The sequence below is a fragment of the Vipera berus genome (assembly GCF_964194415.1).
Source record: "Vipera berus genome assembly, chromosome: 17".
Lineage (NCBI taxonomy): Eukaryota > Metazoa > Chordata > Lepidosauria > Squamata > Viperidae > Vipera > Vipera berus.
In genome coordinates, this window is record NC_138220.1 from 2,514,002 (window position 1) to 2,526,199 (window position 12,198).

Below are 12,198 nucleotides of genomic sequence, written 5' to 3' on the forward strand. Positions count from 1 at the left end.
TCGGTAAACAGAGATAGCTCTCAACATTTGTGATAGTTCTCAACATTTGTTGTGACACATTTGAGGTTTACCCCATTTTATCGCTGTTCTTGCCACAGTTCTTAAGTGAATCTGACTTCTTGCCCGTGCATTTTGCTTGTCAAAATCGAAACATCCACCCATTTTTAATGCCTCTTGCTGCTGCTGTGTGCGGGTGCCTTATTTCCCCTTTCCTTGCTGTTTTTTCTCCAGGTAGCCAAGAGGGTGGGCCGGGGGTTGTATATGGCCAGCTTCCCGGTGGCTTTCCCACTCCACCCGCCTGGCGTGCGGCCCACGGATTGCAACCCTCCTCCCACGGAGCTTCGCCCACCCTCCACCGGAAGGCAGCTTTTGAAGTAATACCAAAGACGAAGCGATCCAGCGTCTGAACTCCGCTCCATGTTTATTTTTTATTTTTTGGATGATACGACACAGCCAGTCCTGTGGACTACCTTCTTCCTTTTTCTTTGACTTTCTGTTTCTATCTTTGGTGTGCATCGTGTTGCTTTTATTGCTTGTCCCCATCCTGCCCTTTCTAGGCATTTGCTCCTTAGAAGTCCATCAGCAGCAGATTAGCTGCCCAGGGAGTTGTTAGGAAAAAGACAGAAACAAACAGGTAGGATATTGTACTTGGGGGGATCCCAGTGCTTCCCTTCTGGATGTGTGTGTGTGTGTGTGTGTTTGAGACTGAGACTGTGTCTCTTAATGCCCTCTGAGGTTGCTGCCTTGGAGACGTTTCATTACCCAACTAGGTAACCTCATTAGTGCATGGATGACGTTACCTAGTTGGATAACGAAACGTCTGCAAGAAAACCAAACTCGGAGAGCACCAGGGACTTGACTTCAATCCTGAGCTATATTCTCCTCTGTGTCTTTGTGTGTGCGCATACAACACAGAGATATTCTCCATTTTAATTGGCTTTTGTGCACAAAGAATGCAATGCTTGGTTTTTTTAAAAAAGGCAGGACAGCCTGGGTGAGGATATGGAATTGCACATTTTCCCTGGTATCCACACCCAGGAGTTAACATGGAGTCCTTGCCAGCTTTCAACATGTGTGTGTGTGTATGAGAGAGAGAGAGTGTGTATTGGTGCCCTCTGAGGTTACTGCCTTGGAGATGTTTCGTTACCCAACTCGGTAACCTCATTAGTGCATGGATGACGTTACCTAGTTGGATAACAAAACGTCTGCAAGAAAACCAAACTCGGAGAGCACCAGGGGCTTGAGTTCAACCCTGAGCTACATTCTCTCTGTGTGTGTCTGTGTGCGCATACAACACAATAGATATTCTCCATTTTAACTGGCTTTTGTGCACAAAGAATGCAATGTTTGATTGTTTTAAAAAAGGCAGGGCAGCCTGGGTGAGGATATGGAACTGCACATTTTCCCTGGTATCCACACCCAGGAGTTAACATGGAGCCCTTGCCAGCTTTGAAAGTGTGAGTGTGTGTGTCTGTGTCTTGGTGCCCTCTGAGGTTGCTGCCTTGCAGACGTTTCATTACCCAACGAGGTAACCTCCTTAGTGCATGGATGACGTTGCCTAGTTTGATAAAACGCCTGCAAGAAAACCAAACTCGGAGAGCACCAGCGACTTGAGTTCAACCCTGAGCTACATTCTCCTCTGTGTATGTGTGTGTGTGTGCATATACAACACAGAGCTATGCTCCATTTTAATTGGCTTTTGTGCACAAAGAATGCAGGGTTTTGCTTTGTTTTTTTAAAAAAGGCAGGGCAGCCTGGGTGAGGATATGGAATTGCACATTTTCCCTGGTATCCACACCCAGGACTTAACATGGAGCCCTTGCCAGCTTTGTGTGTGTGTGTGTGTGTGTGTGTGTGTGAAAGACTTGAGTTCAACCCTGAGCTACATTCTCCTCTGTGTATGTGTGTGTGTGTGCACATACAACACAGAGCTATGCTCCATTTTAATTGGCTTTTGTGCACAAAGAATGCAGGGTTTTTTGTTTTTTAAAACAGGCAGGGCAGCCTGGGTGAGGATATGCAATTGCACATTTTCCCTGGTATCCACACCCAGGACTTAACATGGAGCCCTTGCCAGCTTTGTGTGTGTGTGAAAGAGAGAGAGTGTGTGTGTGTCTTGGTGCTCTCTGAGGTTGCTGCCTTGGAGACGTTTCATTACCCAACTAGGTAACCTCCTTAGTGCATGGATGACGTTGCCTAGTTTGATAACAAAACGCCTGCAAGAAAACCAAACTCGGAGAGCACCAGCGACTTGAGTTCAACCCTGAGCTACATTCTCCTCTGTGTATGTGTGTGTGTGTGCACATACAACACAGAGCTATGCTCCATTTTAATTGGCTTTTGTGCACAAAGAATGCAGGGTTTTGCTTTGTTTTTTTAAAACAGGCAGGGCAGCCTGGGTGAGGATATGGAATTGCACATTTTCCCTGGTATCCACACCCAGGACTTAACATGGAGCCCTTGCCAGCTTTCAACCTCTGTGTGTGTGTGTGTGTGTGTGTGTGTGCGTGCTTGGCCACTTGGGTGGAAAAAAGAATGCAGGGGCCAAACTTTTAAAACACCCCTGCAGTCTTTTTTTCTCCCTCCCTTAGTGCATTTTGAACAGAAACCACACTTAAGCCAAGATAGCTTAGTAGGACCTTAGCTTCATGTCAAAGTATCCATCACTTTAAAATTAAGGCTTTCCAGCAAAGCAATTGAAATAATAAAAATGAAGAGTTCACTCAGTTTATAAAAACAGGTACGTGTCGGGGTGCGTCCTTCACAACTTAGATTCCTGGGGACAGGGAACATTAAAGTATTGGGGGAGAGGGCGGTGGGTACACACAGCCCAGGTTACTTGGTCTGAGCCAGCTTAGACCAAAGCGGGTAAGTATGGGATGGTACCGGCTGTGGGAACCCCACCAGACGGCAAAGGACACGGAGAACAGGTAAGAACAGGTAAGTTGGGGGTGGAGGGTACAGGTGCTGGGAAGGAGGAGGGGGGACAGGCAGGCCAGGGTCTTAGAGAGGCAGACTGTCAGCCCTCCAACCACCTGGCCTGCCTGCCCCCTCCCAATCTTCCCAGCACCTGCATTTCCCTCCCTCCTCTTGGCCCCCCCATCTTTGGCCCCAAGGAGTGCCCGAGGTAGGGAGGGGCAGGCCCTGGGTGCCCCCCCAGGCCTGCCAGGGTGGATGGCGCATCTTCCCAGGGCTCCCCTCCTCTTCCCCTCCCTCCCTACACCCCAGGAGGGCTGCTGGGGGCTAAGCGGAGGTGGGGAGAGCCCTGGAAGGAGGTTGGAGGCTGACAGGGGTGGCTCCTTGCCAGGGCTCCTTGCCAACACCCCTTCCTCTCCCCAACTCCCCTGGTGCCACGGGTGCAGGCACGGGCAAAGGAGGGAATGGGAGGCCCTGGAGTGAAGGGGGGGCATTGGCAGGCACAAACTCCTCCCTTTAAATGTTGGGGAGAGCCTGCCCATTCCTCTCCCCCCCCCCCAGCCTCCCTTTCCCTCCTGAGTCTTTGCCACCCACGGGGTCCCTGCCAGATGGCACCAAGGGAGCTGGGAAGGGAAAGAGATGGGGTGTTCGGCAAGGAGACCCCCCCCCCAGCCTCCAACCTCCTTCCAGGGCTCTCCCCACCTCCCCTTAGCCCCCAGCAGCCCTCCTGGGGTGGAGGGAGGGAGGGGAAGAGGAGGGGAGCCCTGGGAAGATGCCCCATCCACCCTGGCAAGCCTGGGGGGGCACCCAGGGCCTGCCCCTCCCTACCTCGGGCACCCCTTGAGGCCAAAGATGGGGAGGGGAACCAAGAGGAGGGAGGGAAATGGGGGGGGGTGGGGGGGAGGGTGGGTGGGGGGGAGGGGAAAGAAAGAGGCGGGATGCTGCACTTTTCACAATCTTTATTAGAGGTCAAGAAAACAAGAAGTACACCCCCCCTCTGGTTCCCCACCCTCCCACCCACACCCTCCCCCCCTCCCCCACCCACCCCCCACCCCCCCCTCCCTCCCCCACCCCTTTGGCTTCAATCCTGGCCTAGAGGGGGCCTTGGGGGGAGAGGAGATCCTGGGAGGAGGGGGGAGGTTTCCCCCCCCTCCCAGGACCTCCCCTCCCCCCAAGGCCCCCTCTAGGCCAGGATTGAAGCCAAGGGCATTGGTGGGGGCTGAGGGAGGCTCAGGAGGGGGGGGCGCAGAGAGAGCAGCTTGCCAATGTCTTTGGCTTGAAGTGGGCAAAATGCCCCCCAGGGAGCCAAGGACCTTGGCAGCTGCCCTCCGCCCTGCCCCAACCTCTCAGCCTCCCCCAGTCCCCACCAAGACCCTCGACTTCAACCGTGGCGCAAGAGGAGCTGGCAAGAGAGGCCCTGGGATGCCCGAGGCTGCCCCAGGGGGCTTGGACGCCCCAGACCTCCCCAGGGCCTCCTCGCCAGCCTCCCCCTTGGACCAGGGCTGGCCCCTGACCCTTTTTCCACCCCCCTCCAGCCTTCCAGGGCGTGACCCACCATGCACAGAGCTTGCGCCCTCTGTGCAGCCCTTGCCACAAGTAGGCATGCACAAATGTATTATTGCAATTAAGTGCCAAGAGGCCCCTATTTTGGACACATTGTGCATGTCTACTTAGACCAAGGGAGGAACTGCAGACTTACCTAAAGACACACCTGTTTTCTGGCTCACCTGCCCAGTTGCTGGGGAGATTCTACAACAGCTTTTCTCAACTTTGACAAGTGTTAAGTTGGGTAGACTTTCAACTAAGGCTGAAGTCCACCCATCTTTAAGCCTGCCAAGGCTGAGACCTACTGGAGACCCCCAAGGCTTCAGGGCTGAGGTGCACCCATTTCTGGGGGGGGGATGGCTTAAAGAACTTCAATTCCTGTACATTTGTAGCTGTGGGGATTTGCAATCTCACAGCTCAAAGGAACCCAAGTTCTGCGCATCCCAAATAAGTGGACCTCAGCCCCAAAACATCTTTAAGTATGGAGAATGACACCCCAACCCCAACATGGATGATCTTATTTCCCGGAATTATCCAGCTACGTTGCCAAGCATTCTGGGGTCCAAAGCTCTATCAGAAATTCTACGTTGGACTTTAAAATTCCCAGAATACAGACAGAAACTGGAGAAGTCTGGGTTCCACCCGTTTACCTTCCATCTGGATGGGAAGTTAACTTCATTCCCCGTAACTCTACACCCCAAGGTTGCAGAGTTCTGGGAATTGAAGGTTTCACATTCAGATGCGGCGTTTCCTTGGTGTAAGAATTTTTAGCAGAATCCTATGGAAGCCCACCTAGAAGACCTGGGACTTCTACCTCCAAGATTGAACTTCAATTCCCAGAATTCTCCAGTCTGCATGCTGGAGAACACCAGAGATTGAATGGCACCCACCTGGTATTGTAAGAACTAGGGTATCCTATGCCCTCTGTGATGGAAGACTCCCAAGTCCCAGAATTCTGAAGAATTGGAGACCCATCGTTCACAGGACATTGACCTGTCTCCTGGATTGGGGGACTGCAAGCTCCAGAATTCCTAACAGAATTAAGTTAGAGGCTCACCACTTACCTTTCATGGGATTTGTCTCCCAGATTGGCAGACTCCCCAAGTCCTAGAATTCAGAACTGGGATGCCCCACCAAGACAGCATGGATCCGTCTCCAAGATTAGCGAACTTCAGTTTCCAGAATTCTCCAGTCCATGTGCTGGAGACTGCTGGAGATTAAGTCGCAGGAGCTAAATTAAATTAATTCCGGGAGTTAAAACTCATCCCTTTGAAATTTGCATCTTTCAATGGGCAAGCTTTAACTCCCAAAGTGTTTTAAAAGCTGCCTATGTCTGGGAACTGAAGTCCAGCCTTCCGAGAGCCGTTTGGCTTTCTGAAAGCAAGAGTTCAGTTCTTGACATACCTGGTGGGTTTACATGACCCTGGAGATCAGAATCCAGGCCATGTGCTGGAGACAGCTGGAAATTAAGTCGCAGCCATCTGGTGTCCTTGGGAATTGGGGGGCGGGTGGGTGGGAAGGGGACCTCAATCCTTAAAACTTATCTAGCCTAGGATTGCTAAGATTTCCGGGAGCTAAAACTCATCCCTTTGAAATTTGCATCTTTCAATGGGCAGGCTTCAACTCCCAGTGTGTTCTAAAAGCTGCCTATTTCTGGGAACTGAAGTCCAGCCTTCCAAGAGCCGTTTGGCTTTCTGAAAGCAAGAGTTCAGTTCTTGACATACCTGGTGGGTTTACATGACCCTGGAGATCAGGGTTTCTCCCCCTTAGCAAGATGTGTGGGTTTCAACACTCACGAGTTCTGGAATTTGAAGTCCACACATCAAGTTAAGGTTAAAAAACCCTGATCCAAGTTCTTCTGACACCTCAACTTTGTCCTACAACCCGAATCTACACAATCCTACCAGACATCAATGGTCTTTACCCAAGGCAAAAGCTAACAGCCGTTATGCCTTCACCAGTTTAAAAAGCTAGAGCAGCCATGTTTCCAGATTTATGGGGACTTTGCATTTCAAGCATATCTCCGTAAACCACAAAACACGGTTCTTTAGCCAAGCTGAAGACATAAGACTCCTTCATCTAACTTGCAAATTACAGAGATATCCTGGCTAAGTTGGGGGAATCCCCTCCCGACCAATGCTATCTCCTTATCCTAGATCTGTTCTGTCAGGTGACCTCAAAAAACAAGTGTGTGGGTCTCAGTTCCTGGTGGGCACCACAGGTGGGGTGAAAAAAGGTCGCAATGCAGTGGGTCGCAATGCAGCGAAAGCTGTAGGGGAAAACGTTTCTCCATCGGGATCCAGCCGTTTTGCCCGCTACAGTTTCAGTGCAAAGAGATCCAGGCCTTTGAAAGAAATCGACAACAGGCTGTTTTTACAAGCCAAGAACCAACGCAAACCTTCCCTTCCCATACAGAAATAAACATTGGGGGGAATTGGGGGGTGGTGGATTCAAAGCATGCACTGTGCTGTCCCGTCCAGCTCTTCCTGCTGGGTTTAGTCCAAAAAAAGAGCCAAGTCTTTAAAAAAAATCTGTAAAAGTGTTCAGGCTGCAACTGCGGTGGGAAGTTGATCTTCATCTCTGCGTCTCCAGAAGAGGAAGGGGCAGCATTGAAGGCCGGCCTCTTTTTTCTTTTCTGTTTTGAGATGTTTTTAAGAACCCACAATATTCTAAAGAGGCAGTTTTTGCAGCCACCGGGGCACAGGCTTTTTAAGGCTGCCCTGCCGGCTGACCAATTTTCTGGCCTGTCCCTCCAGTGCACAAATTCGGCTTCAGGGCCAGCTGGAACAATGCAGCCCCTTCCCCACCCCTGCCCCCCCTACCCTCCAGTCTGTCCATCCATCAGTCTGCATTGGAAAAATCCAAGTCTTCCACCAGGTCCTCTCCTCCTCGTGCCAGCTGTTGCAACTCTGCCCGAGGTTTCCTCCATTGAAGCGCGGCCTTCTCGTCTCCTGGAGAAGGAAAGAAAGAGTTGGTGTCAATCCAACCTCATTGGGGACAAGGGGTGGGGGTGGCGGGCAGAAAGGGCAGCTGGGTGCTAATTAATGTCCAGTGCTAATTAATGGATTGTCTGCAGAGCTCAGGAGGGGGCAAGACGGGAATGGCGAGATGGGCAGAATGTAAGTTTTAATAATAAATAGAGCAATAAATAAGCAAAGCAGATGGGTTTTTCTAATGGAGATGAGAGTATCAAGGAAAAGAAAATCTTTATTCCCCCTCCCCATTTTATTTGATGGGGGGCACAACCCTGTAAAGGGGGAGGCTTCCAAAACCCACATCTTAGAAATAAGGGGGGGGAGGAGAAGGGCCCCTCTCCAAATGAACAATGGCCCTTTAGTGACCTGCGGACTTCAACTCCCAGAATTCCTGAGCCTGCCTTGGAAGGAAGGAAGGAAGGAAAAGGGAGAAAGACAGGGAAGGAAAAAAAAGAATGAGCGAAATAGGGAGAGAAAGAAGGAGAGAGGTATGGGCGACTTCCTTCCAGTGTTCCACCATTTTCAGTGACACTGTGATAAAGTCTAATTGGCATCAGGGCGCTAATTATCAGCAGTCAGGCCATTCCTGATGTTCGGTTATATTGAAAATAAATTAATTACCTCTCATTTTTCAGGCAACACGTGATGGTTCTTCTCTTCATCCGAATCATCAAAATTAAGCAAAGTCTTCCCATTTTCTCCCAGAAACTTGTACAATTCCGGATCTCCTTCCTTTAGTCGAGAGAGCTGATCTTTACGCTCAGATGCATGACCTTTATTTTCCTGCACAACAGAGAAGAGTTTAACGAATTTAAGTTTATATATCTACATATCCAGCCAGGAAGTATTTTTTGAAAAAATGCTAATAAACCCTACAGATTTCAAAAGCGCTATATCGTGGCATCTGCTCAGAGGAGAAACATTACGGGTTTTGTTTCCTAGAAAGTACGAACAGAAGTCCTAATGGGCAGCTAGATAGATTTCATAAATGCAAGACAATCAATTAACGGCAAAAGCCCAACAATAGACATCCTGGATTATTTTAGAATTTATAACTTTATGTATTCATAAATTATTTCTAACAATTTATTATGAGGAGGCCTTGTTAACTGCCAGAGCCACTGGGCTGACTAAACAAATAAAAATAAATGAAATAACTCAAAAGAGATTCGCACCCAGGACTCTCCAACATCTCCTCAAACTGAATTCACCAAAAGCGTTTCAAAATTCTCAGGTCCACAAATTACAACAACGGGTTTTAAAAAATCTCATTTCTGCATTTTTAACCCAGGGCCTTTCAAAACTGAGCAGGAAAAGGGGAAAAATATAGAAAATGGCCCTTTAGCCTTCCATTTTATCCAGTGGGACCAGGTGTCAGGTCTCTGAGGCTAAAAATGACATGAAAATGTGGGGGGGGGGGGAATCTTTCCGGCTTACCTGGAATTGTTTCCCAATGTTCCAAGTCTGCAGGCCTCCCTTTTATACTTTAAAATTTCTATTTATTTTTAAGAAATTAAAATTCATTTGCCTGGGAAGCTGCTGCAAAGGTAGCCTGCTCTCAACCGAGCTCCACCTGTGGCCTCAAGCTATCCAGGTGTTGCTCTCTCCCTAATTGTCCCGCCCAAGTCAGCAGGTTAGGTAGGATGAGATAAGTTAGGTTGGTCTTCAAACCTGGCCCTTTTGACTTGTAGACTTCAACTCCCAGAATTCCTCAGCCAGCGGGACTGGCTGAGGAATTCTGGGAGTTGAAGTCCACAAGCCAAGTTTGAAGACACCCCCCCCCAGCTACGTTTAATAACCTGGGTTGGATTAATTAACCGGGCAAAGGAAGACCGTTCGCTCGCTGCGTTCCAGGCCACGCCGCGGGGCGTCCCCAGAGTCTGCCGCGCGTTCGTTCACACGAGCACGCGATACACGCGTCGGGTCGGACACCTAAGCTTCCCACCTGGGGGACACGGCACCTGTTGCTGCACCCAACGAACGCAGTGCCGGGCGTTGCAACACAACGCTTTTTTCCCCCTCGGGTTGCAACAAGAGTCGGGGCAGAATGCGTGTAAACGCAAGGAGGAAACCGAGCCAATTCCCCATTCTCACGAGTTTGCGGGGCTGCCCAATCCCGGAAGGGCTCCTACCCGCCCCCCGCTTCTTGCAAGGGACGCCCCCCCTTGGCCGGGACTCACCTCCTGCCCTCGGCCGGCCGGGCTTGCAAGCGCCGCGGAGCTTCGGGGGAGGCGGTGGGAGCCACGCTGGCCCAGCTTCCCTCCGCAGCTTCCGGGTAGCGAGGGAGGGGGCGTGGCCGGGCCGGATTGGCTGTGAGCTTCCCCGCCGTGATTGGAGGCGTCGCTCTCCGGCTGGAGCGCGAGGGCGGGACTAACAGAATAACGGAGCTGGAAGGGACCTGGCGAGGTCGTCTAGTCCAACCCCCTGGCCAAGCAGGGAAACCCTTCTCGTTCCAGACGAGTCCTTGTGCCCGTCCGCTCATCCCGGGGCACGACACGAAAAGGATGCGCCGCCGTGGTTATTTTACACATTACAGCCTGAAACGCACTACAAAGACCATCTATATTGCACGGGACGTGAAAAGAGTGCCCTCCTCTGGTTATTTTGGACATAGTGGCCTGAAAGTGACTACAAAGACCATCTATAGCCCAGGGCAGAAAAAGAGTGCCCTCCTGTGGTTATTTTGGGCACAGTGGACCGAAAGGGACTACAAAGACCATCTATAGCCCAGGCAGAAAAAGAGTGCACTCTTTGTAGTCCCTTTCATCTACTGTGCAAAAAATAACCACAGGAGGGCACTCTTTTAATACCCTGTGCTATACATGGTCTTTGTAGTCACTTTCTGACCGCTACACCCAAAATAAACACAGGAGGGCACTCATTCCATGCCCTGTGCTATCTATGGTCTTTGTACTCCCTTTCAGTGCACTGTGCCCAAAATAACCACAGGAGGGCCCTCTTTTTATGCCCTGTGCCATAGATGGTCTTTGTAGTCCCTTTCAGGCCACTATGCCCGAAATAACCAGAGGTGGGCACTCTTTTCATGTGCTCTACTACATAGATGGTCTTTGTACTGCGTTTCAAGCTGTTATGTGTAAAATAGCCACAGGGGTGCATCCTTTTCATACCCTATGCTTTATATGGTTTTTGTAGTCCCTTTCAGTCCACTGTGCCCAAAATAACCTCGGTGTCCCGATCCTAGGCAAAACTCCTAGGCCTTTTTAATGACGTTTTAAGATTATTATTCTTTATTAATAAAACCTTATTAATATTAGGCCACCTTATTCTGCGCCTGTGTCGCAGCGAAAGGGCCACCCGTCTCCCTATTAATATTAATAAGGCGCTAATAATAAAAGTAGAGAATAATAACCTTAAAATGCCATTAAAAAGGATTATTTCTCTCGGCGGCCGCAATTCCCGCTTTGACCACAGGATGGCACGCTTTTCCGACCCATAGCGTTAACATTGGGGCCGTCGCAGGCCTTTTGCCTAGGATCGGGACACCGAGAAGCGAAGCGAGAAAGAGCAGACAAAGCGTCTACCGGTAGCCGAGTCATTCTAGAAAAATACCGGGTTTGTCTATTACCTAGTTAGCGGGGGATCCCCACCTGGAATGGGCATCTTGCGGCCTTGCCCGGTAGACGCGCGCCACGGCACCATAGAGCAGAAAACAGGACAGGAAAAAGCAGAGAACGGTGCTGCCAATGGACAGGAAGTTGATGACGGCCATACTGGGAAGGTCCTTGTCAAAGGGACTGGCGGACGACTGTTAGTTGACTGACAGGAAATTCGCCATGGCTAGAAGGTCGCTGAGAAAGGAAGTTGGCACGGAAGACTAAGAAGAACGGACAGGAAGTCGGCCATAATAGGAGGGTCGATTCCAAATGAACCGGGGGATGGCCAATTTGTACGGACAGGAAGTCCACCATATCGAGAAGGTCTCTGTGAATGTGGACGCTCTGCGCTTTGTCGCTTCGCTTCTTGTGTCCCGATCTAGGCAAAAGGCCTACTATGGTCCCCGTGTTAACGCTATGGGACGGGGAAACGTGCCATCCTGTGGCCAAACCGGGTATTGCGGCCGCCGCATTTTAAGGTTATTATTCTCTATCTTTATTATTAGCGCCTTATTAATATCAATAGGGCGACGGGTGGGTCACAGGCGCGGAATAAAATGCCCTAATATTAATAAGCTTTTATTAATAAAGAATAATAATCTTAAAACGCCATTTAAAAGGTTTTTCTTTGGTTGGCTGCTACGCCGGCTTAGACCACAGGAGGGCACTGTTTTCGGTCCCTTAGCGATAGCGGCATTGAGGCCGTCGAAAAGGCCCCAATGTTAATGCTATGGGACGGAGGCCTGCCATCCTGTGGTCAAAGCGGGAATTGCTGCCGCCGAGAGAAATAATCCTTTTTAATAGCATTTTAAGGTTATTATATCTCTACCTTTATTATTAGCGCCTTATTAATATTAATAGGGCGGCGGGTGGCGACACAGGCGCAGAATAAGATGGCCTAATATTAATAAGGTTTTATTAATAAAGAATAATAACCTTAAAACGTCAGTAAAAAGGCCTAGGAGTTTTGCCTAGGATCGGGACACCGAGGTTATTTTGGGCACAGTGGACTGAAAGGGACTACAAAGACCATATAAAGCATAGGGTATGAAAAGGATGCACCCCTGTGGCTATTTTACACATAACAGCCTGAAACGCACTACAAAGACCATCTATATAGTAGAGCACATGAAAAGAGTGCCCTCCTG

The 12,198-nt window shown here is 50.0% G+C and overlaps 1 long non-coding RNA gene across 3 annotated transcripts; it reads right to left on the bottom strand.

Annotated features, from left to right (window-relative positions):
* Nucleotides 1-4,083: 4,083 nt before the first annotated feature.
* Nucleotides 4,084-11,158, bottom strand: LOC308675650. 3 transcript variants are annotated; one of them, XR_014028176.1, is made up of 3 exons: nt 11,023-11,158; nt 8,058-8,219; nt 4,084-7,412 (listed from the first exon to the last, which is right to left on the bottom strand). It is a non-coding gene; the product is annotated as an uncharacterized lncRNA (long non-coding RNA). The 3 variants fall into 3 exon arrangements; XR_014028177.1 differs by lacking the exon at nt 11,023-11,158 and adding an exon at nt 9,617-9,706; XR_014028178.1 differs by lacking the exon at nt 11,023-11,158 and adding an exon at nt 9,613-9,666.
* Nucleotides 11,159-12,198: the final 1,040 nt, after the last annotated feature.